Source organism: Haematobia irritans, chromosome 3 (genome assembly GCF_050003625.1).
Source record: "Haematobia irritans isolate KBUSLIRL chromosome 3, ASM5000362v1, whole genome shotgun sequence".
Lineage (NCBI taxonomy): Eukaryota > Metazoa > Arthropoda > Insecta > Diptera > Muscidae > Haematobia > Haematobia irritans.
In genome coordinates, this window is record NC_134399.1 from 85,496,939 (window position 1) to 85,523,560 (window position 26,622).

Consider the following 26,622-nt stretch of genomic DNA (forward strand, 5'->3'; position numbering starts at 1 on the left):
CTAAACACAATTTATAATCTATAGACTTAAAATTTAAGTCGGCTAATGCCATGGGATGGTACACTCTGTTAGTAAAAAAATATAGGAAATATTTTAATCTGAACCAATTTTGAGGCAACTTCGCAAAATTGTATTTATGATTTATCGGTCGATAGATATGTATTGGAAATAAAGGAAAATTTGAGTCACTTTTAGAAGTTTTCCACTTAGCAGTGGCGATTTTATAAAGAAAATGTGGGTATTTTGGTAATTTTTACCCAAATCGGAAAAGCATATATGTGGAAGTTATATAGAAATCTGAACCGATTTCAACCAAATTTGACATGCATACTTGGTATTTTAAATTCTACTCTCTGTGCAAAATTTCACATACATCGGACTACAACTTTGAACTCTGTGGTCATATGACGGAAAATCGGGCGAAAGATATATATGGGAGCTATATCTAAATCTGAGCCGATTGCAATAAAATTTAGCACACTTGACTACACTACTAATTGTACTTCTAGTGCAAAATTTCAACCAAATTGGGGTAAAACTCTGGCTTCTGGGGCCATATCTATATCGGGCGAAAGATGTATATGAGAGCTATATCTCAATCTAAACCGATTTCAATCAAATTTGGCACACTTGACTATAGTACTTATTTTTCTCCTTTTGCAAAATTTAAAGCAAATTAGGGTAAAACACTGGCTTCTGGGGCCATATAAGTCCATATCGGGCGAAAGATATATACGGGAGCTATATCTAAGTCTGAACCGATTTCGTCCAAAATCATTACAGTTATATCCTGACCCAAAACAGGAACTTGTGCCAAATTTGAAGGCGATTGGACTTAAACTGCGACTCAGGGACACACCCTGACCATATTGCCAAAGACACCATGTGTCTATCTGGTCTCCTTCTGGGTGTTGCAAACATATGCACTAACTTATAATACCCTGTTCCACAGTGTGGCGCAGGGTATAAAAATGGGAAACGTTTTAATCTGAACCAACATTTTAATCTGAACCAACAAATTTTCAACCAAATTGGGCTTAAACTCTGGCCTCTATAAGTCCATATCGGGCGAAAGATATATAGGGGAGCTACATCTAAATCTGAACCGATTTCAAACAAATATGGCACACTTGACTATAGTATTAATTGTTTTCCTTGTGCAAAATTTCAAACAAATCAGGGTAAAACTCTGGCTTCTGGGTTCATATAAGTGCATTTTGGGGGAATGATATATATGGAAGCTATATCTAAATCTGAACCGATTTGTTCTAAAATCAATAGCGTTCTATCCTGACCCAAAACAGAAACTTACTCCAAATTTGAAGACGATTGGACTAAAACTGCGACCTAGACTTTGATCACAAAAATGTGTTCACAGACAGAGGCACGGACGGACATGGCTAAATCGACTCAAGGACCCACCCTGAGCAATATTGCCAAAGACACCATGTGTCTATTTCGTCTCCTTCTGGGTTGCAAACTTATGCACTAACTTATAATACCCTGTTCCACAGTGTGGTGCAGGGTATAAAAATATTGGATATATGTAAATTGCATAAAATTTTGCAAATCTGCATTTATGATTTATACGTCGATATATACGAATTAGAGTATAAATAAATTTGAATAATTTTTGCGAGTTTTCGACTTAACATTGACTATTTTACAAGGAACATGTTGGATTTTTGGCAATTTTTTGGAAAAATCGCAATAACATATAAATGGGGGTTTTGTCTAATTCTGAGCCACTTTTGAAAAAATTTGGCTCACATTGTTAAAATTTTAGTTGAACTCTCAGTGCAAAACTTCAAAATTTTCGAAATGAAATTGTGGCCTCCGTGGTCGTATGAATCTAAATCGGGCGAAAGATATATATAGGAGTTATATCTAATTCTGAACCGATTTTTACCAAATTTGGCATGTGTAGCAAGAATGTGAGTCCTACTCTCTGTGCAAAACTTCAATTAAATCGGCGCGAAATGTTGACCTCTGGGGCCATTTAAGAACGTATATTGGACGAAAGATATATATGACAGCTATATCTAAATCTGAACCGATTTCAACCAAATTCGGTGTGCATATTTATAATGTTAATTTTACTTCTTGTGAAAAATTTCACGTAACTCGGAGTAAACCGTAGGCCTCCGTGGCCATAGGAGTGTAAATCGGGCGAAAGCTATATATGGAGGGTAGGTTAGGTTAGGTGTAGTGGCAGCAGCCCGATATTTCAGGCTCACTTAGACTATTCAGTCCATTGTGATACCATAGTGGTGAACTTCTCTCTTATCATTGAGTGCTGCCCGATTCCATGTTAAGCTCAATGATAAGGGACCTCCTTTTTATAGCCGAGTCCGAACGGCGTTACACATTGCAGTGAAACCACTTAGAGAAGCTTTGAAACACTCAGAAATGTCACCAGCATTACTGAGAGGGGATAATCCACCGCTGAAAAACTTTTTTGGTGTTTTGGTCGAAACAGGGTTTGAACCCACGACCCTGTGTATGCAAGGCGGGCATGCTAACCATTGCACCACGGTGGCTCCCCATATGGAGGGTAATTTGGGCGAAATCAATATATGAGACTCACAAAATATTCGATTATACAAATATATAAATATATATATATATATATATATATATATATATATATATATATATATATATATATATATATATATATATATATATATATATATATATATATATATATATATATATATATATATATATATATATATATATATATATATATATATATATATATATATATATATATATATATATATATATATATATGGCAGCTATATCTAAATCTGAACCGATTTTTTTCCAAAATCAATAGGGATCGTCTTTGAGCCGAAAAAGGACCCTATGCTACATTTCAGGACGATCGGACTTTGCACACAAAAATACATCAACAGACAGACAGAGGGACATCGCACCCAGAAAAAGGGGCTCTAATGCCAACTAAACTTTATTTTAGTTCATTTAAGATTAGTTGATTTTAGTAAAATTTTGCACAATATGAGTAAATGTTCCTTATTTGAATAAATTTTTGCTAACTTTAATGACGTAAACTAAAAATAAGAGAAAAGTTGTATACAAATATAGTGCACAAGTTTACTAAAAAACAAGTATATACGGCCGTAAGTTCGGCCAGGCCGAAGCTTATGTACCCTCCATCATGGATTGCGTAGAAACTTATTCTAAACACTGCCATCCAGAATCGAATTACTTAAGTTGGGGTAACGCAACTTAAGTACTCTTAAAACCTCCTAACACCATCTTCTAAATTGTATGTAAGTCCATACGTAGTATATATTAAATCAAAAAAGATCGATCCAATACGTATATAATTCAGTTTGACAAAGTAGACATAAAATTTTGACAAAATTTTCTACAGAAATAAAATTATAACAAAATTTTCTATAGAAATACAATTTTCACAGAATTTTCTATAGAAATAAAAACTTTGACAAAATTTTCTATAGAAAGAAAATTTTGACAAAAATTTTGTACAGAAATAAAATTTTAACAAAATTTTCTATAGAAATAAAATTTTGACAATGATGAAAATTTTATTATGAACCGAATAAAATTTTAACAAAATTTCCTCTAGAAATAAAATGTTGACAAAATTTTCTATAGAAATAAAATTTTGGTAGATTGTTTTTGGCTCTAGTGGCAACCATGATTATGAACCGATATGGACCAATTTTTGTGTGATTGGACCAATTTTGGTATGGTTGTTAGCGACCATATACTAACACCACGTTCCTAATTTGAACCGGATCGGATGAATTTTGCTCCTCCAAGAGGCTCCGGAGGTCAAATCTGGAGAACGTTTTATATGGGGGCTATATATAATTATGGACCGATATGGACCAATTCTGCCACGGTTGTTAAAGATCATATACTAACACCATGTTCCAAATTACAACCGGATTGGATGAAATTTGCTTCTCTTGGAGACTTCGCAAGCCAAATCTGGGGATCGGTTTATATGGGGGCTATATATAATTATGAACCGATGTGGACCAATTTTTGCATGGTTATTAGAGACCATATACCAATATCATGTACCAAATTTCAGGCGGATCGGATGAAATTTGCTTCTCTTTGAGGCTCCGCAACCCAAATATGGGGATCGGTTTATATGGGCGCTATATATAATTATGGACCGATGTAAACCAATTTTTGTACGGTTGTTAGAGATCATATACCAATACCATGTACCAAATTTCAGCCGGATCGGATGAAATATGCTTCTCTTAGAGGCTCCACAAGCCAAATCTGGGGATCGGTTTATATGGGGGCTATATATAATTATGGACCGATATGGACCAATTTCAGCATGGTTTTTTAGAGACCATATACCAACATCATGTACCAAATTTCAGCCGGATCGGATGAAATTTTCTTCTCTTTGAGGCTCGGCAAGCCAAATCTGGGGATCGGTTTATATGGAGGCTATATATAATTATGGACCGATGTGAACCAATTTTTGCACGGTTATTAGAGACCATATACCAACATCATGTACCAAATTTCAGCCGGATCGGATGAAATTTGCTTCTCTTTTAGGCTCCGCAAGCCAAATCTGGGGATCGGTTTATATGGGGGCTATATATAATTATGGACCGATGTGGACCAATTTTTGCATGGTTGTTAGAGACCATATACAAACACTATGTACCAAATTTCAGCCGGATCGGATGAAATATGCTCCTCTTAGATGCTCCACAAGCCAAATCTGGGGATCGGTTTATATGGGGGCTATATATAATTATGGACCGATATGGACCAATTTTAGCATGGTTTTTAGAGACCATATACCAACATCATGTACCAAATTTCAGCCGGATCGGATGAAATTTTCTTCTCTTTGAGGCTCGGCAAGCCAAATCTGGGGATCGGTTTATATGGAGGCTATATATAATTATGGACCGATGTGAACCAATTTTTGCACGGTTATTAGAGACCATATACCAACATCATGTACCAAATTTCAGCCGGATCGGATGAAATTTGCTTCTCTTTTAGGCTCCGCAAGCCAAATCTGGGGATCGGTTTATATGGGGGCTATATATAATTATGGACCGATGTGGACCAATTTTTGCATGGTTGTTAGAGACCATATACCAACACCATATACCAAATTTCAGCCGGATCGGATGAAATATGCTTCTGTTAGAGGCTCCACAAGCCAAATCTGAGGGTCCCTTTATATGGGGGCTATACGTAAAAGTGGACCGATATGGCCCATTTTCAACACCATCCGACCTACATCGATAACAACTACTTATGCCAAGTTTCAAGTCGATAGCTTGTTTCGTTCGGAAGTTAGCGTGATTTCAACAGACGGACGGACGGACGGACATGCTCAGATCGACTCAGAATTTCACCACGACCCAGAATATATATACTTTATGGGGTCTTAGAGCAATATTTCGATGTGTTACAAACGGAATGACAAAGTTAATATACCCCCATCCTATGATGGAGGGTATAAAAATAGTTCATAATTCATAAAATGGCAGAAGCTTGCTTAACCCTTCGTTGCATGATTTAATTTGAGCAAGGATAAAAATTATTTAGTATGTTAGAATTGTTGTATATGGAGTTATAATACCGTAAACCAATTTTCGTTCGATTCTGATCACTGAAGCAAAAGTTACGTAACATTGCATATATGCAATTTCATGCAGATAATCAATTTCTTTAGTCCACGTTGTTATCTCTATATATCACAGGTAGAGGAGAAAAGTGATGAGATAAAAAATGTTTTAAGTGACAAATTTTATTGCTGGATGGGGAAAATGGAACATTTTTACGAAAAAATAATTGTTTTCTCGCCAAACATAAAATGTTTGCCAAAATCAGATAGCATGATTGCGTCAAACATGTTACATGTTCCCCATCGAAAACTAAAATTTTACTTCTGAAACATGTTTGAGGTGAGTATATTCCTTCTCGGGGTGCAATATTAAAAGTCAAACTCTTGGGATTCTAAACAATTTCTGCCTTTTTTGATGCACAGAATTCCCCAGTTTTACATTTAACACAAAGGGATGTGAACTTGGAGAACGCAATCCCATAGATGCGAGACCGTTTGCCGTTTACCATTGCACTGTTCCACGTAGAACAGTTCAATGGTCGGAGGGCGACGAAAGTTGGAGCGTAACATGCTGAAAACTGGTTTTGGTATATACCAGCTTATATGATACACGGAAATCTGGACCCTCGTTTTTACTTAGGGTAGGTATAATGGCAACTTTTCAGTTAATTATGATACCACAATATTGACCTTCTGTTTATCACTGAGTGTAGTTCGATTCAATATTAAGCTCTATAGTTCCGAGTTCGAACGGTCTTCCACCATGAGGAAGCTTTTAAACACCTAAAATTGTCACCAACATATTGACAGGGGATAGACCACCGCAAAAAAATGTTGAACCCATTTAACCTATCTATCACGATGATATACGTGTAACAATTACAACCCAGCAGCTTGTATGTTATATGATTCTCCAACGATGTAGGGCAAGGATCAACTCGAATCTTCTTCTACGACCTCGATTTATATCAAACTCGGTGTTTAAATCTCCATCATCAACAAACTACTCGTCTTTATATTCATATTCGTCGTTAAGTGCCCTAGTAGTAACAAAAATTGATTGAATGCATGACATTGCACATATGCAATTATATGGCATATATGCAATGACAGTTCATATCGGCTCAAACGCATGAAATTGCAGATATGATATCATTCATTGTAGAGCACTTGTAAATATAATTTGTATTATAAAACTATATACGTAGCGTTTAGAATAGATTAAACTTTTCATTTTATATTTACATTTAAAAAAATTTTAAGAAAGTTTCATAATATTACAACAAATAAGTTAAATTTTTCGAGGTACTCAAAATGCTTATTTTAATTTCGCTTTATTTAAATGAAATTGTTACGATACTGGACAAAATCCTTATCAAATATAATCTACGGCTTCCAAAATGTGAATAACAAAAAAAATTATGGTAAAATATGTAAAAGAATAGGAGCTAGACAGGCAAGAAACTAACATTGCATATGTGCAATGTCATGCAACGAAGGGTTAAATTGAGTTCATAAGTCTCTCAAATGAGTAAATTTTACTAAAATTGTACCTGTCTCGAACTTCGTACAGCGCTAAAGACATTTTAACAACTTTTAAATCCTATTTTTTCTTCCGACATATGAAATTTTCTTAAACAACAGAAAAAAATTAATTATTTTTAAAAAATTTTCTTCAATTTGACAAAAGTATTAACTTATTTGTAACATGTTGCAATTAGAAAACTATTTTAATTAAAATTTTCTAAAATAAACCTACATTTTCTTTCACGGTGGGGTTACTTTTTTTTTTTTGGTGCGCTAAATCGACTCAGAATTTAATTCTAAGCCGATCGGTATACTGTGACTACTCCTTCTCGGCGTTACATACAAATGCACAAATTTATTATACCCTGTACCACAGTAATGGTGAAGGGTATAAATAGACATTTCATGGGTTCATTTAAGAGAACAATACACACAAAAAAAAACTAATTCATTCCTAATTTCTTTGTACCACCTACAACTTTTGGAAACGGAAAAAATGTAATTGGACATTTTTCCAAAAATAATCGCAAGATTTTGAAAGGATGTTCGCCATTACATATTACAATACCACAAAATGTGTCTTACTAAATAGATTAAGGCAGAAGAACAATACAGAATGGCAGAAAATTCGTTATATTCACAAAAAAATTCATTGACTTTTAACGACACATTTCGTTAATATAACGAAACGGTTTCTATTAGTGTATGGACATATTCCAAAGTGAGCTAATGCGATTCATACATAATATGTATGGCCAGTCTTCGGTCGTGGTTTCAGATTTTCTCCAATGAACAGAGCTCAACTTGAGATATTAATAGAGCTCAACCTTCGGCCGAGTTGTAGGAATTTTTTCTATGTAGCTTAACGCGATCCCAATGTAATAATAGTGGCCGATCTTCTGCCGTGGTTTAGGACTTTCTCCTATGAACGGAATCCAAAGTAGGCTAACGCGAGTTTTTTGCTTTCTCAGTAAACCATATTTCATTTACCATAAGTTTGGGTTTGGGTTGTTTTTCATGCTTTGCTTACATTTTGTTGAGTCGTATTTCCATGGGGCATTTTCATGAATGGTAGCGCCATTTGGATTCATTTTTCTGGGGCCCATTTTCATACCGCCGAAAAATCGATTTGAAGGAGTTAAATTGGTGTCAAAATTTTTGGTTTACATTGTGGCGAAGGGTATAATATATTCGGCCAGCCCGAGTTTAGAAAATATGGTTGTCCATCTCTGTACAGAGTGCTGGTAACGATGTGAAAAGCAAATTGAAATATACCCTTGTGGCCTTATCACTTCATTGCTTTTACAACATATTCATCCTCTCCCCCCACTCTTTTGCTTTTCCTTTTTTCTACTGACAAATCCACTTTTTATGATTTTGAATTGGATAAATATCCAGCAAGTGGAGGAGGGCAAGTGATGTGTTCTTTTTTTTTACAAAACGCGATTTTCCATTTAAGTGATGTCGTAGTCTCGTCATACAATTTCCCGGTGTATCCTAGGATTAATGTACGCTTGTGTCGTGTTGTAATCTGCATGAGTTACATGTGATATTACACCACCCTTGTTTCTAGAAAAAAGTAGAAAAAACGCGATACTCTCAATCCAACAAGGATTTTGATTATTTGTTTGTCTGTGCGCTTGTTGATGTTTTTTTCTTGTTCAGTTCATTTTCTTTGTAAACAATTGGAAATTATGATTTTATACAAAATCATGTACCCAGGAAAATATGTTTGTTTTTTTCACTGCTTTTTTCTCCCCAATTTGATATCTGTGAAATTCAATGTTGTACTCTGCGTGTTGTTCCGATGGTAGATGGTGATATTTTATTTATAGTCATCGAAAGAAAATAAAGCCAGAAAATGTTTGTGAAATTAATCGCAATATCCTGTTGGCATTGGCAGAGGTATAGATTGTCGTGTTAGCGGAAGGACTGGGAAAAGATTTAATGTCCTTTATAATGTTTGTTAACGTGTTAAAAGCTCATATATATTTTTTCATCAATTAATCGGCTTATTGCTTAATAAACGGTGGAATATATTCAATTTTCTTTCATACCGAATCGAAAAGCTATGCTTTAAAGAGGACGACCAAAAATTATTCAGAGCAGATGATAATAGGGATACAAAAGACGATTCCACATGACAATAAGCTTACAATAATCGAAACCCGATTTTTTATGTTCTTCAAATTTAGCTGATAGACATTTGTTAGGCGGTATGAAAATAAGCCCCAGGTAAAGAGCCCCAAAACCTAATTGATGCAGGGCCACAATTGTGAGCGACGCTTCATAATGAATATGAGCCCCATAAAAATTAGCCCCGTGAAAATGAGCTCCGATCAAATGTAATTCAGAAGCATGAGGTTATCGACCTTAAATTCAAATTAGGCCTCATTTTCACCTTTAAATTAAAGAACCGTGTGAAAATGAACCCTACCTCATGGAACAATTTTTAGATGTTAAGAAAAAATTAAATACGTGCGAATGTTCTGGGAATCGCGTTTGCTCACTTTGGATTCTATTCATAGGTCAAAGCCCTAAACCCGGTCAAGAAAAAAAAAATAATTCTGATGCGATACAAAACTATTCGGAATAAAATTGTGCATAGTTGGCACCATGGTCAAATCCCAGAAAGCGCAAAAAAGGCCACATTTGAAAGCGAAACACAGTCCCAAAAAGGAAATTGAGGTTCATTTTCAATGAAAATATTTGTGATTATTTTATGTTACAAACGGGTCCCAAAAAAAAATGAAAGCACGCAAAAATTTTATTTCTTATTTTCCATGTTATTTTTGGGGTCATTTTTCATTTAGGTTTTAGGGCTAATTTTCATAGGCCCATATTCTTAGTGCCACTTTGATATTTTTGAAAAGCGATCTGAACCGCCCAATCAATTTTGATGTTTGGCAAAATCTACGAAAGCATCGAAAAGTCCACATTAGAGTAAATGGGGAAATATGCTATTTTGAAACAGAAAAAAACTTACAATTTCTGGAAATTTTTTTAACAGTCGAATAGTCAAATTCGAATTCCATTATTGGGAAAAGTGGACATTTTATATCCTTCACCATAGGATGGGGGTATCCTAACTTTGTTTGGAGTCCCTCGAAATAGTGGTCTCACCGCATAAATTATGAATATATTTTTGGTCGTGGTATAATTCTGCGTCGATCTACGAATGCCAACTTCGAAACGAACCAGATATCGGTCTGAAACTTGGTACAAATAGTTGTTGTATACGTAAGGATAGGTTAGGTAAGGTGGCAGCCCGATGTATCAGGCTCACTTAGACTATTCAGTCCATTGTGAACTTCTGTCTTATCACTGAGTGCTGCCCGATTCCATGTTAAGCTCAATGATAAGGGACCTCCTTTTTATAGCCGAGTCCGAATGGTGTTCCACATTGCAGTGAAACCACTTAGAGAAGCTTTGAAACCTCAGAAATGTCACCAGCATTACTGAGGTTGGATAATCCACCGCTGAAAAACTTTTTGGTGTTCGGTCGCACCAAGAATCGAATCCACGACCTTGTGTATGCAAGGCGGACATGCTAACCATTACACCACGGTGGCGTAAGTCGGATGACATTATCGGACCACTTTTAGCTATAGCATCCATATAAATCGATATCCAGATTTAACATCTGATCGAATATGTCTTCAAAAATGGGTCTATATCGGACGGGGCTCACTATGTTACAAACTTCCTCCCCTTTATAGACTAATACAGCCATTCCAATCCAGTTTGCTAAATATCAATGAAATCTCAATAGATTTCAGCAAAAGTAACAATTGTCCTCTGAGCACGGTTGCCACTCGATCCATAAATAGTGTACAAAAATTTTGAGAAAATCTTACCATAGTTGTTTGGTAAAAAATAATTAATTTATAAAAAAATCGTATTCCTATAGAAAATTTTGCCAAAATTTTAGTTTTATAGAAAATTCTATAGAAAATTTTGTCAATTTTTTTTTCTATAGAAAATTTTGTCAATTTTTTTTATAGAAAATTTTGTCAATTTTTTTTTCTATAGAAAATTTTGTCAACAATTTATTCCTATAGAAAATTTTGTCAAAATTTTATTTCTATAGACAATTTTGTCAAAATGGTATTTCTATAGAAAATTTTGTCAAAATTTTATTTTTATAGAAAATTGTCTCAAAATTTTATTTCTATCGAAAATTTGTGAAGCGCCTATTATATTTTTCAGAAAAATCTACCAAAATATCAAAAATTCTACCAATCTACCAAACAGTAAAAAATCTACCATTTTAGTTAGAATTCTGCCAACTGTGGCAACCGTGCCTCTGAGGAAATTATTTCACTACTTACGAACATATAGAGACAAAATTGTAACAACATGAAGAACTTCTTTGTGCCAATATAATAAGCGACAAATATCCTGATATTGATTCAGAACTCAACACGATATTAAAGAGAAAATATGTGAGATGTTTAAATCGATTTGTAAAATTTCGACTACGAAATTCAGTCAAAAAAAAGTGCATACAGCTGAAAGATCGGTCACGCCGAATCTTATGTACCCTTCGGCATGGATTGTGTACAGTCATCCAGAATCGAATTACTTGGGTTGTGGCAACAGTAGCCGACGGTATATACTTCTATTTCTCTTAGATTTAATTTTTTAATTGAAATGTCTTCAATCTGAAAATGATAGTATCAATCATAGTTTTAATTGAGCATTAAAAAAAATATAGTTGATCAAAAACTTAATTGATTTCATTAACAAATTTCGATTAATTTTTTGATAGTTTTAATTAAAAATTTAATTGATGTTGATTATAAAATTCAATTAATTAAAAAACCTTAAATAGTTTGGTTAAATAAGTGCAATCACTTAATCACTCAAATCTATGAAGACACAATCTATTTGTACAAGATTTTTACATTCACTACGATTTATACGGTTTATATATGTACACGTTTACAACTTTGTGACTACAGAAAGCCTAAACATGGTCATTCCAACCATCTTTGATTACATTAGACAAACTGGCATTACTACTTGATCTCACAATTTAATAATTGATATTTCGATAATCTTGTTGTACAACCCATATGTTTGGGTAAATTCATAAAAATAAAATTACCTTGAATTGCTCTAAGTTAAATGAATAAGAATTACAGCATTCCTGGGTTAGGATAAAATTTAGTATGTATGTATGTCTCTTTTTCTATTAAAGCAAGGAAGTATTTCTACCCCTATTTAGAATACGTAGCACATACTCAAAACTAAAACACCTTGCACACTACACAGGAGAGAACTAATAGATTATGCCATTAACCTAAAATATTTCTGAGGTCCACCACTACAACTACATACAAACATAACAAATTGTCTCCCAGAATATGATCAACACTCGTTCCACTTGAGTTCCATTCAGAAGACGACCTAAAAAATGATGATTAAACTATTAAAGGCGTAGAAACGAAAAATTAGCATAAAACAACCATAAACTGATGTTGACGGATATGAAAATAAAGCATTTACACCAAAGTAACAGTAGCCAGACACATAATCCAATGTCAGAAACGAGGGACATTTTCTCCATGTACAGTGGTAAGAAGGTGTTGACATCACGATTGCCACTCGAGCCATAAATAATCTACCAAAATTTGGACAAAATTTTTCCAAAAAAAAACTATAAAAAAAACAAGTATATATGGCCGTAAGTTCGGCCAGGCCGAATCTTATGTACCCTCCACCATGGATAGCGTAGAAACTTCTACGAAAGACTGTCATCCACAAACGAATTACTTGGGTTGTGGTATCTTAAATCGTTTTCTAAATTGTGAGTTAGTCCATACGTGGTATATATTAAACAAAAAAGGCACCGGAGGTCAAACCTTGGGATGGTTTATATAGGGGCTATATATAATTATGGACCGATTTCACCCAATTTTTGCATGGGTGTTTGAGGTCATATATTAACACCACGTACCAAATATCAACTGAATCAGATGAATTTTGGTTTTCCAAGAGGCTCCGGAGGTCAAATCTGGTGATCGGTTTATATGGGGGCTATATATAAATACGCACCGATGTGGACCAATTTTTGCACGGTCATTAGAGACCATATACTAACACCATGCACCAAATTTCAGCCGGATCGGATGAAATTTTCTTCTCTTAGAGGCTCCGGAGGTCAAATCTGGTGATCGGTTTATATGGGGCTATATATAAATATGGGCCGATGTGGACCAATTTTTGCATGGTTGTTAAATACCATATACTAACACCATGTACCAAATTTCAGTCGGATCGGATGAAATTTGCTCCTCCAAGAGGCTCCGCAAGCCAACTCGGGGGATCGGTTTATATGGGAGCTATATATAATTATGGACCGATGTGGACCAATTTTTGCATGGTTGTTAGAGACATTATACTAACACCATGTTCGAAATTTCAGTCGGATCGGATGAAATTTGCTTCTCTTAGAGAGTCTACAAGCTAAATTTGGGGGTCCGTTTATATGGGGGCTATACGTAAAAGTGGACCGATATGGCCCATTTGCAACACCAGACGACCTACATCAAGAACAACTACTTGTGCCAAGTTTCAAGTCGATAGCTTGTTTCGGACGTAAGTTAACGTGATTTCAACAGACGGACGGACGGACGGACATGCATAGATCGACTCAGAATATATATACTTTATGGGGTCTTAGAGCAATATTTCGATGTGTTACAAACAGAATGACAAAGTTAATGTACCCCCATCCTATGGTGGAGGGTATAAAAATGTTAGTTTACAAAATTTTATTTCAATAGAAACTTTTGTCAACATTTTATTTCTATAGAAAATTTTGTGAAGCTTTTATTTCTTTAGAAAATTTTGTCAAAATGTTATTTCTATAGAAAATTTTGACAAAATTTTATTTCTATAAAAAATTTTGTCAAAATTTTATATCTATAGAAAATGTTGTCAAAATGGGAAATTTTGTCAAAATTTTATTTCTACAGAAAATTTTGTCAAAATTTTATTTCTATACAGAATTTTGTCAAAATTTTATTTCTATAGAAAATCTTGTTAAAATTTTATTTCTATAGAAAATTTTGTCAAAATTTTATTTCTATAGAAAATTTTGTCAAAATTTTATTTCTATAGAAAATTTTGTCAAAATTTTATTAGAAAATTTTGTCAAAATTTTATTTCTGTAAAAAATCTTGTCAAAATTTTAATTCTATAGTAAATGTTGTCAAATTTATATTGTTTTATTTCTATAGAAAATTTTATTTCTATAAAAATTTTGTCAAAATTTTAATTCTATAAGAAATGTTGTCAAATTTGTTTTCTATAGAAAATTTTATCAAAATTTTATTTCTATAGAAAATTTTATCAAAATTTTATTTCTATAGAAAATTTTGTCAACAATTTATTTCTATAGAAAATTTTGTCAAAATTTTATTCCTATAGAAAATCTTGTCAACATTTTAATTCTATAGAAAATGTTGTCAAAATTTTATTTCTATAGAAAATTTTGTCAAAATTCTATTAGAAAATTTTGTCAAAATTTTATTTCTGTAAAAAATCTTGTCAAAATTTTAATTCTATAGAAAATGTTGTCAAATTTATGTTGTCAAAGTTTTATCAAAATTGTATTTCTACAGAAAATTTTGTCAAAATTTTATTAGAAAATTTTGTCAAAATTTTAATTCTATAGAAAATGTTGTCAACATTTTATTTCTATAGACAATTTTGTAAAAATTTTATTTCTATAGAAAATGCTGCCAAAGTTTTATTTCTATAGAAAATTTTGTGAATGTTTTATTCCTATAAAAATTTTTTCACAATTTTATTTCTACAGAAAATTTCGTCAACATGTTATTCTATATTTGCCAAATTTTTATACCCACCACCATAGAATGGTGACGGGGGTATAATAAGTTTGTCATTCCGTTTGTAACGCATCGAAATATCGATTTCCGACTATATAAAGTATATATATTCTTGATCAGGGAGAAATTCTAAGACGATATAACGATGTCCGTCTGTCCGTCTGTCTGTCTGTCTGTCTGTTGTAATCACGCTACAGTCTTCAATAATGAAGCAATCGCGCTGAAATTTTGCACAAACTCGTCTTTTGTCTGCAGGCAGGTCAAGTTCGAAGATGGGCTATATCGGTCCAGGTTTTGATATAGTCCCCATATAAACCGACCTCCCGATTTGGGGTCTTGGGCTTATAGAAATCGTAGTTTTTATCCAATTTGCTTGAAATTAGAAATGTAGAGGTATTTTATGACCATAAAGGGGTGTGCCAAAAATGGTGAGTATCGGTCCATGTTTTGGTATAGCCCCCATATAGACCGATCTCCCGATTTTACTTCTTGGGCTTATAGAAACCGCAGTTTTTATTCAATTTACCTGAAATTGGAAATCTAGAGGTATTGTAAGACCACAAATACGTGTGCCAAAAATTGTGAGTATCGGACAATATTTTGGTATAGCCCCCATATAGACCGATCTCCCGATTTTACTTCTTGGGCTTATAGAAACCACAGTTTTTATTCAAATTACCTGAAATTAGAAATCTAGAAGTATTGTAGGACCACAAATACGTATGCCAAAAATTGTGAGTATCGGTCCATGTTTTGGTATGGTCCCCATATAAAAGGACCTCCCGATTTGGGGTCTTGGGCTTATAGAATCCGTAGTTTTTATCCAATTTGTCTGAAATTGGAAATCTAGTGGTATTTTAGGATCATAAAGAAGTGTGCCGAAAATGGTAAGTATCGGTCCATATTTGGTATAGCCCCCATATAGACCGATTTCCCGATTTTAATTCTTGGGCTTCTAGAATCCGAAGTTTTTATCCTATTTGCCTGAAATTGGAAATCTAGTGGTATTTTAGGACCATAAAGAAGTGTGCCGAAAATGGTGAGTATCGGTCCATATTTTGGTATAGCCCCCATATAGACCGATCGCCCGATTTTACTTCTTGGGCTTATAGAAACCGCAGTTTTTATTCAATTTACCTGAAATTGGAAATCTAGAGGTATTGTAGGACCACAAATACGTGTGCCAAAAATTGTGAGTATCGGTCCATGTTTTGGTGTGGTCCCCATATAAAACGACCTCCCGATTTGGGGTCTTGGGCTTATAGAATCCGTAGTTTAAATACAATTTGTCTGAAATTGGAAATTTATAGGTATTTGAGGACCATAAAGGGGTGTGCCAAAAATGGTGAGTATCGGTCCATGTTTTGGTATAGCCCCCATATAGACCGATATCCCGATTTTACTTCTTGGGTTTCTAGAATCCGTAGTTTTTATGCGATTTGCCTGAAATTGTAAATATTATTTTAGGCTCCCAAAAACGTGTATCGGATTAAGTTTTTATCGGTCCTTTTGGTAATGCCTCCATATAGACCGACTTCATTTCTTGAGGGTATAGAAGGCGCACTGATCATGAAAATTGCTTGAAACTCAATGTAAAATTTTCAGATTTCAGATACTTCTCGGGTGAAAATCAAAGCAAGACGTTATTTTATAATTTTCTTGCACACTTACAAGAGATGTTAATGATTCCTCTAAAACTCAAACAAAAATGGTTCTTATAAATCCAGAATCTGATATAGTCCTCATAGGTGAAATCTTTAAATTTATCTTCGGGAAGTGTCCTCAAGTCCTCAATCCCTCCTGAAATTTCAAAGGAAACCCTAATATTTGGTTCATGGTGGTGGGTATTTAAGATTCGGCCCGGCCGAACTTAGTGCTGTATATACTTGTTTTATATAGAAAATGTTGTCAACACCTAACAACAATTAATAACAACAATAAAATTTTATTTCGGCGACCGGACATATCCCCCAACGGTCATATCACCCAAAATGATTTTTGCTTTGAAAATTTTAAACTTTTATTACCAAAAAAATACGTTTGTTACAAAATTTTTATTTTTTCAATAAAAAAAGTTATTTGTGAAGCAACAACACAGTCCATTTCGTTTATATCAAACACTGTTCTTTTCTGACTTTAGGTCTTTAATAAGACACATTTTACAGTTCAAAATTGAATATAGTACAATGTAATGTTGAACATTTTTTCGGAATCTCCCGAACATATCTGGAATATATGTAAAAAAAAAACTTTGGTCGAAGCAGGGATCGAACCCACGACCCTTGGCATGCAAGTCGGACGTAGCAACCACTGCTCCACGGTGCCAAGCAAGCTATGCTATATAAATATAACTGATGACCATAACAGGTACATAGCTCAGTGGTTAGTGTGTTGGCTTACAAAGTGCATGGTCCGCGGCTCGATTCTCCGTCCAGGCAAAAGGTAAAAAAAATTTTTTTTCAATTTATAAAATCGTATAATTTCTTCGACATTGTTGGTATTACAGGAAAAGGTAAGATGTGAGGGAAAATGCAATTGGCAAGAAAACAATGTTTTTTTCAGTCTTTATGAAATTGTTTTTACATCTTGGAAAAGAATAAACGTTTACCACAAAAAGTATATACTTTTCTTCCAAATACACTTCCTTACAGCGAAAAGCAAATGAGAAACAAATTTTGTTTGTCTAAAATTTCGTTTGGGAGGAAAGAATTATTTTTTGCGTGTACTACATCGCACGCGCGATTTCTTTCATATACTATCAGCGGCACCTTGATCATCACATCTCTTTCCAATTTTAATTTTAAAAACAAGATAAGAAGACGAAAGTTGCAAGAAATTTAAGACGAAAAAAAAAACAACTTATTATCAACTATTACACAGTAATTGTCGTCACTGCTATTAACATTAAATTTTTGAATAATATTTTACAACTTCTATGAAGAAATTTTAAGGCAAAATATTTCGTAAAAAATATATAAATTCGTAGAAAAAGTTTCGTTAAAAGAACGAACGTTAATGTAGCAAAAGAAAATGATCTTGGTAAAATCTACGATGAAAGTTTCATTGTTTTAACGAAGAATTTATTAAGAATAGTTAATGAAGTATGTTTCGTAAAATTAACGAATTTTGGTAGATATTAACAAAATGTTATTATTGAATAAGACTGTGCAAACGAATTTTCATTTATTTTTATTTGTTAATCATTAATCAAAAAAGTCCTTCCCATGGACATATATGAGACTCCCATTCCACTGTGCTGTCCCACCGTTAGTGGTACGAAAATTGTCATTATGGAACAGTAGACGACAAGTGAAGTACGAATATCTGAAAATTAATGAAATTAATGGTGATGTTTAGATAGCCACTCTAGTATCTACTAATAGTCACAGATAGTTAGGACAGCTCATCAGCATAGAATGCGAATGAATGACTAAACTGAACATTGGAAAGGAGAATACTCTATGGTTTCACTGATACAACAAAACTTGGAAGAACAATGGTTTACGGTGGTTGGTCGTCTTTGCATGATTATCTGCCAAGTTTCACTTAAGGAAAAATTGTGGTGATAATATTTGTCTCTCCATCAAGACTGATGGGGAACGACAAAAATTAATATTCGGTGGGAATAGTTGTGACATGATGAAATGAAATTAAGGTGTATGCAGAATGTTTTCCCCTTCTATTCACCCATAGTCTATGGGACAAAAATTATGCAAATTTTTTTGGTATTGTTATGAGAGGTTTTATGGTATTTATACAAAGAAATATAAACCACCAATGTCATTGGAACCGAGACGACTATGACGGTCAAGTGAAAAATGTAACAAAAATGAGTTGTCTTCATTTATAAACAACTATGGTGGGTAAGGGTGAAGAACGAAAATATAGGGAAACATACTAATTATTTTCATGTATTGTTTTTTTTTTTCATCAATCATGATATTGCATTATGTTAATTAGAAAATTAGTGTCAACGAAAACTTTATAGAAAACTTTAAAAAGAAAATTGGGCCGAAAGGGGGAGCACTTGAGACTGATACGTAGGTTAGGTTGAGTTAGTTAATAAAGTCTTGCAAACTATATATGTTAAATGAAATTTTGACAAATTTTTTTTTGAAAAGTTCTCTATAAATGAAATTTTGATAAAATTTCCAACAGATATGAAATTTTGACAAAATTTCCAATAGAAATTAATTTTTGGGTAAATTTTTTATAGAAGTGAAAATTTGAGAACATTTTCTACCAAATGAAATTTTGACACAATTTCCTATAGAAATGATAATGATAAAAATTTTCTATAAAAATGAAATTTGTGAAAATGGCCTACATAAATAAAGTTTTGAGAAAATTTTCTATACAAACACAATTTTGAAACAATTTCCTAAAAAACGAAATTTCTAAAAAAGTTTCCTATAGAAATGAAATTTTGACAAAATTGCCGATAGGAATAACATTTTGACATAATTTTCTATAGAAATGAAATTTTGAGACAATTTCCTATAGAAATAATAATTTAAGAAAATTTTCTATAAAAATGGAATTTTGAGAAAATGTCCTAGATAAATAAACCTTTGAGAAAATTTTCTATAGAAATACAATTTTGAGACAATTTCCTTAAGAAACGAAATTTCTAGAAAGTTTCCTATAGAAATGAAATTTTGACAAAATTGCCGATAGGAATAACGTTTTGACAGAATTTCCTATAGAAATGAAATTTTGACAAAATTTCATATACACGCACGAAAAAGACAGTTTTTCATATGTTTGGGTGTAAAAATTATATGTTTGGAACAATCAAAAAGGATGGGGGATATATTAACTTTGTTATTCCGTTTGTAACACATCGAAATATTGCTCTAAGACCCCATAAAGTGTATCTATTCTGGATCGTGGTGAAATTCTGAGTCGATCTAAGCATGTCCGTCCGTCTGTTGAAATCACGATAACTTCCGAACGAAACAAGCTATCGACTTGAAACTTGGCATAATTAGTTCTTATCAGAGAATGAAGCCGACCCATTTTTGTCGGCGGCGGATGACATTAAATTTTTGCATCCGGCGGAGGCGGCTTGACGGCTAAGCCGATATAAATAAGTCTCTTCGGCGGCGGACAATTATCCATTATAAAATTAATTTGAAGTTATTCGAATGGTAATGAGTTCTTATAATCAAATTGACATTTTATCCAAATGTTCTGAAGTAATTTTTTGCAAAATTATTATAACACTTTGAAATAGATTGATTGGGGGCGAAAGGCTCAAAATTTTGACTAAAATTACTACAATTATTAATAAAGTTTTTTGATTTAAACTAATACTTTTGATTAATTGGTGGCTAAATTTGAGTCGAGATGAGCCGACATATTGGGCGGCGGCGTCGACTGGCAAAAAATGGCCGGCGACGACTGAAATCGACGGCGCGACTCAGCGGCTTCATTCTCTGGTTCTTATTGACGTAGGTCGGATGGTATTGCAAATGGGCCATATCGGTCCACCGATCCCCAGATTTGGCTTGAGGAGCCTCAAAGACAAGCAAATTTCATCCGATCCTGCTGAAATTTGGTACATGGTGTTTGTATATGGTCTCTAACAACCATTCGAAAATTGGTCCACATCGGTCCATAATTATATATAGCCCCCATATAAACAGATCTCCAGATTTGGCTTGCGGAGCCTCTAAGAGAAGCAAATTTCATCCGATCCGGTTGAAATTTGGAACTTGATGTAGCATATGGTCACTAACAGCCATGCAAAAATTGGTCCACATCGGTTCATAACTATATATAGCCCCCATATAAACCGTTCTCCAGATTTAAACTCCGGAGCATCTTGGAGGAGAAAAATTCATTCATTTAAATGTGGAACGTGGTGGTAGTATATGGTCTCTAACATCCATGCAAAAATTGGTCTATATCGATCTATAGTTATATAGCCGATCCCCAATCACACAAAAATTGGTCCATATCGGTTCATAATCATGGTTACCACTCGAGCCAAAATTTTATTTCTATAGAAAATTTTGTCAAAATTTTATTTCTATAGAAAATTTTGTTAAAATTTTATTTCTATAGAAAATTTTGTCAAAATTTTATTTCTATAGAAAATTTTGTCAAAATTTTATTTCTATAGAAAATTTTGTTAAAATTTTATTTCTATAGAAAATTTTGTCAAAATTTTATTTCTATAGGAAATTTTGTTAAAATTTTATTTCTATAGAAAATTTTGTTAAAATTTTATTTCTATAGAAAATTATGTTAAAATTTCATTTCTATAGAAAATTTTGTTAAAATTTCATTTCTATAGAAAATTTTGTCAAAACTTTATTTCTATAGAAAATTTTGTCAAAATTTTATTTCTATAGAAAATTGTTTCAAAAAATTTTTTTCTATAAAGAAGTTTGTTAAAATTTTATTTCTATAGAAAATTTTGTCAAACTGAATTATATGCGTATTTAATTGGTCCTTTTTAATTTAATATATACCACGTATGGACTTACTTACAATTTAGAAGGCAAGCGTTACTCCAACTCAAGTAATTCGATTGTGGATGACAGTTTTTGGATGATGTTTCTACGCAATCCACGGTGGAGGGTACGTAAGCTTCGGCCTGGCCGAACTCATATGGAAACGACATTTTGACACAATTTCCTCTAGAAATGAACTTTTTGGGGAAATGTCGTATATAAATAAAATTTTGAGAAAATTTCCTATAGAAATGAAATTTTGAGAAAATTGCTTAGAGAAATGAAATTGTTGGAAAGTTTCCTATAGAAATGAAATTTAGAGAAAATTTCCTATAGAAATGAAATTTTGACAAATTCTCCTATAGAAATTAAATTTTGAGAAAGTTTCCAAAAGATGTGATATTTTGAATTTTTTTTTTAAAGAAATGAAATTTTGAGAAATTTTCCTATAGAAATTAAATTTTAAGAAAATGTCCTGTAGAAATAAAATTTTGACAATATTTTCTATATTAATGAAATTTTAACAAAATTTCCTATAGTCACAAAATTTCCAATACAAATGAAATTTAAATAAAAATTTGCTATGGAAATGAAATTTTTACAAAATTTCCTATAGAAATGAAATGTTGACAAATTTCTCATAGAAATGGAATTTTGAGCAACTTTCCTATTAAAATGTACACTCAAAAAAAAGTGAACTCTCTATTTCACTAAAGCCAATTTAACTTTATTTTAGTTCATGGAAATATTAGGTTTGGAGAAAGTTTTCTTTACTCTAATAATTTTTTGTGTACGTTAGTTAAATTAACTAAACCCGAGGAAAAAAATATACTCAAATGAAGCATAAAGATTAACTAAATTCGTACCTTCCACAAAATAGTTCAGAATTTCTTTAAATTTGTACATTTTACCAAAAATGCGTCCATCATGAACTTCGTATGTCACTAAAGACATTCTTGCAATTTTTAACTCCAAGTTTTTTCTTCAAACTACAAAATTTTCTTTAACAAGTGAAAAAACTTAGTTATGTCTAATAAATTTTCTTGTATTTGTCGAAAAATATTTACTTATTTTTATGACATCGGCGTGATGCCAACGTTTGTAATACTGTTTAGTTAAAATTTTCTACAAATATTCCAAATTTTTTAAAATTAACCGAAAGTTTTCTTACTGGTGGGTTCACTGTTTTTTCAGAAATTTGCTGCATAAATAGTCTAAGTGAGCCTGATACATCGGGCTGCCACCTAACCTAACCTAACCTACTATGGAAATAAAATTTTGACACAATTCCTACAAAATTTCCCCCAGGAAAGGAATGTTGTCAAAATTTTCTATTGAAATGAAATTTTTGCCAAAATTTCCTATGGAAATTAAATTTTTTCAAAAATTTTCCATTGAAATGAAACTTTGACAAAATTTTCCAAGGCCATTTTAGCAAAAATTTTCTTTAGGAATAAAATTTTGACAAAAATTCCTACATACAATAAGTTTTTAAATATTGGTTTACAAAAGCCAAATTCGGATTTATACCTATATATTCCTTGTATGTTTTATGCATACTTCATGAGTCATAAGAAAAACAAAAAGTATTTTCAACACCTTATTTTCTGCAAACATTGTTCGCTAATCGATTTTTGTGCGCTATCGAAATAACAAGTGTCAAAGGATAACATCATCCATTCTGCATGGGATTTTAGTTTGCACTTGAACAAACTATGGAATCAGGAGTGGGTAATCAAAACAATTGTTAATCATATAAAATAAATATTCAATGGAAGACAAATATTGAACATGAAATGGATTTTTACAATACCACAAATACACCCAAAAACCGCAATTTAAGATAAGAAACTCATCAAACTAAGGTCCATAAATGAAAAGGTTCAAGTAGTTTATATTGGATGGAAAATAAAACAGCATGAACGACATGACAAACATGCATCCTGTGACCACTTAAGTTGAGGAGAATCAACGACAAAAAACAACAAGGATCAAAAGGGAAAATGACCAAAACACTTGTTGTCACACTATTGGGATATACACGCAATCCAGGCTTCTGGAGGGTGCGCCCGAAAACAGAATAAAAGAAAATAGGTGAAAGATCCAAACAAAAACATGCGAAACCAATCACTTCAAATGCACACCTACCACCAAAGGACATTGTGGATCTGAATGTGACAACGACACCATTTCAAAATTCGTCCTCAGTCACAAAGGCCTAACAATGAATCGAAGCGAAACACTTCACCTACCAAAAGGGACGACAATAAGATGACAATTGAATTTGATGATCCTTAACGAAATCAAAGTCAATAGCAGTCATCGAACTAAGAATAACAGAAATGATTTTGAAGAAAATAGGATTAAAGATCCCTCATACAACAGCAGTTGGGTGCTGTTTATATTTAAAATTCGAATGTAAAAAAATATACCAATAGGTTGCTTCACCTAAGTAGACATTTTGTACCTGGCAGACATACAGGTATGACAATCTTGAAAAAAAAAGACAAAGGACAGAAAAAAAGTGAAGCATAACAATGTGATGAGCGTAGTTGACATATTTCACGAAACAATGGATCAGTAGTGGAACTATTACAGTGTTGGACAAAATCATCAACACTGTTGATGGTGAAAGTTTATTAACAAATACAAAAACAGTTAGCTATGTCTACCGCTAGGTTGGGATCAGGGATCCGGAGCGGTCCATTTTTTTCGCTCCGCTCCCGCTCCGGAGAAAAAAAACCGCTCCGCTCCGAGAAAAAAAATCGCTCCGCTCCGCTCCACGCTCCGCTCCGCTCCTCTTCAAGGAAATTATAGTACAAACATTGTATTATTTGTTCAATTGAGTTTTATTTTATTTAGAAAAATCGGGCGGTACATATATGGGAGCTATAGCTAAATCTGAACCGATTTCGATGATTTTTTGCACATATAGTTAGTGCTATAGAAGATTACATTTCGCCAACTTTGAGTAAGATCGGTTGATAAATAAGGGTTTTATGACCTAATTTGGCAAAATGGGGCGATACATATATATGGAACCTATATCTAAATCTGAACCGATTTCGATGAAATTTTCAGACTTAAAGGGTGATACAGAAGATTATTTTGTGCTAAATTTGACGACGATCGGTTAGTAAAAAAGTGCAACGTGACCCCATTTGTCGAAATGGGGCAATACATATATATGCTATATCTAAATTTGATCCGATTTATTCCAAATTCAATAGCGTTCGTCCTTGTGCCCAAAAAAACTCCCTGTACCAAATTTCATCAAAATCGGTTAATAATTGCGACCGGAATCCTGTGAACAACAAATACATGGACAGACGGACGGACGGACACCAAGCGCTAGATCGACTCAGGAGGTGATTCTGAGTCGATCGGTATATACTTTATTGGGTCTAAAATCAATATTTCTGGTAGGCACATTTTTTGGCAGATCAAACTTATTATACCCTAACCACTATGTGGTTTAGGGTATAATGACTTTAAAACAATGTGTTGAAACATTTTATTAATTTTGAAGATTTTTTCAGAAATATTAAATCCATTTTGACTTCATTAAAACAAAATTTTCATTCATGTTAGGATACACATTTTTATGTCGAATCACTTAGCTATAAGGACAAACAGACTTCATTGAAAAGTTTAGAGACTTTTAGACAAGGAAAAAACTTTACTTCAGAGAAATAGGTTTTCTATTCTAAGCAAAATTCGTATTCATATTTTACGCATGTGAAATATTTGGCCTCCCGACAATATTCTTTGCGGTGCACCATCTACTATTTAATATGTGATAGAAACCAAATTTATGAAAATGGACCAAATTCTGTTTGGTCCGACCATCGGACCAAATTTAAAAATTAGAAATTTTTTGGACCAATTTTGGTCCGATCGGACCAAAACGGCAACGCTGATTGGAATTGAAAGTCTATACACAGAGTAGAAGTAGCTACTCTCCGAATGTTTTTTGTTTTGCAACAGACGTAGAGAAGAGGTTTTGTTATATTTGTAATGTGTGTGTGTATGTTTATGTTTGCAACAACCTCCATCGAAATCAGTCCGTGGTATACCTACGAATACTCTTACTCAGATCTAGTGTTACCTAATTTCGCTTTTTTCACTTTTAATGCAAAAATACATTTTCGAACAGCGTTTTTAAGAAATGTTCGTTCTCAAAAAAGTAGATAACATGCAATAATACAAATCAAGTCAATGTGAAAAAAAAATAAAATAAATGTATATGCGCACATTTTTCAACCAAAATTGAAACTATCCATAATTTTAATTAAATTTTCGAGAACTAATATCAGAAATAAGAGAATTCTAGGATATAGTACAATAGTAAAGCAATATGAATGTCCTTACACTGAAAAAAATCATGCCCGGTTCCAAAGATTTTGTCTTTACTTTAACAGTAAGGATACTTTAAAGACGTAATTCTCTTTTAAATTTGGGGGTTATGTAATTGCTTCTAGGAAGCAAATGTTAATTTTTCATTTTTTTAGATTTTTTTCGTCAGTTGTTATGAAAATCCTTTAAAAACGAGTTAACGAGTTATTTTTTTTTTTTCCATATTAAGACTCGACTTCCAGTAGAAATTATGCTATGTTTCAAGTAAAAAGCGTCTTTAAAATAAAGTGTTGAAAAACATGTATTATTTTTAACTATTTTTTGCTTTGTAGGCAAGATGCAAAAAGGAAACAAATTTAAAGACAATTTTATTAATTTTAAAGAATTTTTCTTAATTATTAAAGTCACGTTGACCTTACCTCAAAAATTTTATCTTTCATGTTATGATACTCATTTTTAAGTAAAATCACTTAATTATAAGGACATTACAACTTCATTCAAAAGTGTATTGCCTTTTGGACAAGAAAAAAAAACGTTATTTTAGAGAAATGCGTCTTCCATGTTAAACAAAATTTGCATTCTTATTCCATGGACATGGAATCTTTGACTTCACGACAATATTTTTTTCAGTGTAGAAAACTAAAAAAATAAATATAAATAAGATCGTTTAATTGCATTTATTTGACGTTCATTACAAACATCTTTGTAGTAATACGGGATGAAATTGATCGAAAGTACTGTTATTACTTTTACAACACATACTAGAGATATATTTTGACATTTGCCGTTTTTGAAAACAATT